The following is a 4,522-nucleotide window of genomic DNA, read 5'->3' as shown; positions in this document are numbered from 1 at the left end:
GAGTGAAAAAGCACTGTCTTGCACAGTAAAGAAAAAAAAAAACAGCTTGCTTTTAAAAGAAATATTTTCTGGTTTTTAATTCCTGCTTTACTTAGCATATATTTATCAATATTGCCTATGGTTCCAAAATTGTCTGTCATTGATTTTTGCTACTCTCAGTTCACATTTTAAATACTTATCCTCTACAGTGCACTTTAGAACTGCACTTGTTAATTTTGATTTTTTAATTCACCGTTTATTATACAAAGTGGAAAATTTGGTAGTAAATAACTCACTATCAGCCTAAAAGCCCCACATTTCGTCTTACCATGTTTTCCTTAACAATAATCCAGAGTTGGCATAAGATTTGGTCAAGTGCATGATAAAGAGATTATTTTTGGAATTTTGTGACACAATTGCAAACCATTTTTTGTTCAAGACTCTTCTAATAAGAGTAAAGCAAAATTAAGACCTAAGAGTTTCAAAGCTCCAGTTCCCCACTGACCACAATAAAGACTGAAAGTACCCAGTATTATCACTGGTTTTACTGGGGTATTATTTGGGGGTGGGGTTGCTTCATGTTTTAAAAATGTGTATGGTACCTACAGCAGACTCCAACTGTATAGAGAAATTAGAAGCCATTGAATTTTTTTTTAAGATTGAAGTTATCCTAAAGTATATTGTATATTCTTAACACCATTTTAATGCTTTGTATTTCAGGCATTTATAAATATATAAAAAAGAAATATCTTATTTTATAGGATAATTACTTATAAACACCGAATTTCAATTCTGAACCAGAAAACTGCAATACATGTAGAATTTAAGATAAAGAGGTCTGTGTTAACTTTGTCACTGTTTTCTTAGGTCTTGTGGGAACACACTGGTTTGATACCTGCACATACAGAAGCTCATCTAAATATTCTGAAAATGGACTGTAGAGGGTCAACAGGAACATGAGGTGACCTCCAGAAAAAATTAACAGTAGGCTTTCTAAAACGTAACGTCACGCTAAAAGTTTTTAATAACCAGTCTTCATTTATTCTCTGTGGCAACAAATACTTTCAATAAAAAGAAGCAACATCTGATTTTAATAAAACTTACTATTTCCGTTTTTCTTGTTTATTGTCCAACTCTAATCGTAACTTGCTTTAACGCTTATATTTTTTTTACACAATCATCCAAAACCTCACTGACTAAAATATAAACCCCACAACAATTGTGGGGAATGTTTTGGTTGAGAGATAAAAGTAAATTGGTCAAAATACATATTTGCAATAATTGGCCTTTACCATTGCTGTTCAAAACACGCCATTTACAACCTTTCAGTAACTGCATTCAACTTGTGTCTTTCTGTAAGAGATATTTTTCTTGTCCCTTGTTCTCACAGCCTGAGCTCGTTTAGTGCTATGTTTTCTTGACTCAAAGATGTTTTACAATATAAAAAGATTTCCAGTCTCATTTAACAGACAGAGTAATAAAAGGTTACTCTGTCAGATCATCATTATGAAATTCAGAATCCAAGTTTTTGCAATGCAATTCAGAGAGAGTTACATGCGCATGTGCTTCACTTTGGGACTAAATTGAATCTGCTTCAGCGGAAGCCATCACAGGGCACTAGAGCAGTTAAGCCTGTGGCATCAGCTGTGCTGTCGTGCTCTCTGCTGAAGCTGCAGCCGGACGAGAGCCTCACTGCAGTCCCACGCTCCTCTGCCTGGCCCTCTTCATTCAGAGTTCTACATTTTCAGTGTATTTACACTAATAAACCTACACACTGATGCAGCACGAATTGACACAGCACTTACTCTCTCTCAAAATTCTACCACTCTGTCAAATACGATTCAGGGGGACAAGCACCATTCTGTTTCAGTGTTCAAGTATTTTTCTGGATTTTCATCATCAGTACAATAGTAGTGTTAGTGCAAAAATCCTTTCATTATATTTCAACACCTTCATTTGTATTACGCAGATGAAACATTACTTTAGTGATTGCTGTAGCATTTACGCCAAATAATAAGTTTCTCCCCCATTAAAACACTGGACTGGACCAAGAAGACGCCTAGTTGGAAATGAGAAGTTTATGATTCCTCATCTAAAGAACACGTACAGATCGGGCACAAAAGCAAATAAATAAAAATACTGGAAAGAAACTAATTCTGTACACATTAAGATTTTCATCCAAGTGCTTTATGGTATCGGCAGAAAAATTAAGACAAAGGGCCCTTTTTTTTCCCCCTCCTCACGTAACAGGAAACCCCAAGACCTGGATCATCTGCCCTAAATCTTAGGAACTCACTGGGCCACCTGGTCACTGTATGTCCTCATGTGGCTGATGTGGAGTGACGCACTGATACAGGCTATTTACATCTTCGGTAAATCTAGACAAAGTTTCTCAGTCAGGCACACAGATCTCTTCTGTGCCGCCCCACAGTTCAAATGGACTGCTTTGCTGCATTTTCTGAGCAAGCTACTATTCCTCTGTTATAGCACCTAGAAAGCCGAACCAAACAAAAGAATCCTTCCTCCATCCCTGGGGAAAATAACTCTACTCCACTAGTCCTTATAACAGCAAAAATTTTGGCCAAACTAAGGTGAGGAAAACAACAGTAGCAAAAAAAAAAAAAAAAAAATTACAATCGTTTTAATAACTCTTGGACTGGACAGGGATTCTAACAGAGTCAGTATGAAACCCAGTCCGCTAATATTATCCTGTTCCCTCCACTCTACCCCTTTCTAAGAAATAGAAGTGTCTTATAAAATGGTAATTAAGGCAAACCATGACAGGTTCTCAACTCTACAGCAAAGGCTAGAAATTTATCAGAGCACAAGCTGGCCTAAAAGTATCACTGAAAATAAAGGCACTTTACTTCATCGCAGTTCAAGAATCTTCTGACATGACCAAAGTTCAGCCGTAATGCCTGAGAAGAATCCCTTCCTCTAGAGTGCATTGCTCTGTCATATTTCTATTAACTTAACTACCAAATGACCATTAGCTTCCCAAGGTAACGTATGACGTGGCATGAAGAAGCGTCTCTGGACCCCTGCATTTGTTCACCACAAAATGCTATTCATACTGGTTTTGATCTACCTGGGGTTATTTGCCAACTGGTTTGGCCTATGAAAAAATGATCCCCCCCCAACTATGGCAGAGAATAATTTCTACTTGAAAAAATTCCAGTAAATAGTCACATAGAAATTTCTCCCAAGAAAGCGCTTGCAGAACTTGGGAGCAGTAAGCTTTAGCTGTAATTAAAAGGTAAATCAATGCTATTCTTTCACATCTGAGTAACGCTGACAATTCAAAAGTATATTTTTAATCACTGAAAGCAGAAACTCCTGACAAGAATTTAAGTTGTAAAGTAAGGCACTTTTCCTTTCTCACTTTTTCTCAGCCATGAATCTCAATAAGATTTTTTAAATGTCCGTTTCCTGTAATTTTGGTAATTTTAGAGTATAATTATTTTTACATTTTTATGATGCCTTTGGGGTATCATTACAAATATTTTTTAAGCATTTAAACTTAGAAAAATAAAATTAAGTAATAGTGTCTCTTAAGGAGAGACTGTCAGCCCTGTTCTGAATAAACAGCCTCTTTTAAAAGCAATCTAGAGATTTATATCCCTTGTAACTATAGAAATTAATCTTGAGTTTAAACAAAATAGAGTGAAACATAATTTATTTAATGAAAATCAGAACACTGCTATTGCAAATGAAAGTTGGGTTTCTGTTTTTTTAATTCAACACACAGCTTTGTACGCAGTTGTAAGATTTCACTTGATGGGCTACTTCTTACTCACTTAACCGATTTGAATAAAGCATTCAGATTTCTGAGTATTTTAATTTTACTTGCGATAGATGTCAATCAGCAAGAAAAAAGTTAAAAGACTTTTCAGATTAAAAAAGCTGAAGTTAAGTGTAAGAAACATATCTAATGATAAAAGCAATCATGAGAAACTGCTACGACATCATGAGGCCAACAAGAAGACAGCACAAAAATTTTTATGAGTTTTTCACATAAAAAGTTTGGGAATAGCAGAGAAGAAAAAAAAAAAAAGCACAAACTGGGAAACATTTTTATATGTCACCATAGCTAAAAAAATGACATTATGTTCAGAAAAAACAGTGTTTCTTACAGACTAAGAGTATTTACAAGGTTGCATGAAACATTCCAGCATGCAGACCCTCAAAAACAATGATAATGCATAAAGAACTTCAAGGTTAAAATAATAAAATATTTATAGCTCAGTTAAGTAAGAGCTATAAGAGCCTCAGCATTTGCTGTGTTTTCAAAAAGCAAGGAAAAGAACTTGAAGTTCACATGAGGAAACACTGATATGCTTCACAATATAACATCAAAACAAGAACTCATTGCCCAAAACCTAGAAAATGTTTCACATCACAATAGATTGAAACAGTTTCCTGTGGGAACACCCGTAACAGCCACATAAATCTAACAAGTTGTGAAAAATATACAAGCATATAGTAGAAGGAAATCTTTATCAAAACAAATACAACCTAACAGATCATTCCTCTAACTCCCATT

This window comes from Fulmarus glacialis, unplaced genomic scaffold (genome assembly GCF_000690835.1).
Source record: "Fulmarus glacialis isolate BGI_N327 unplaced genomic scaffold, ASM69083v1 scaffold10000, whole genome shotgun sequence".
In the NCBI taxonomy this organism is placed as follows: domain Eukaryota; kingdom Metazoa; phylum Chordata; class Aves; order Procellariiformes; family Procellariidae; genus Fulmarus; species Fulmarus glacialis.
The sequence above is the reverse complement of the archived record's forward strand: the minus strand, read 5'-3'. Positions refer to the sequence as shown.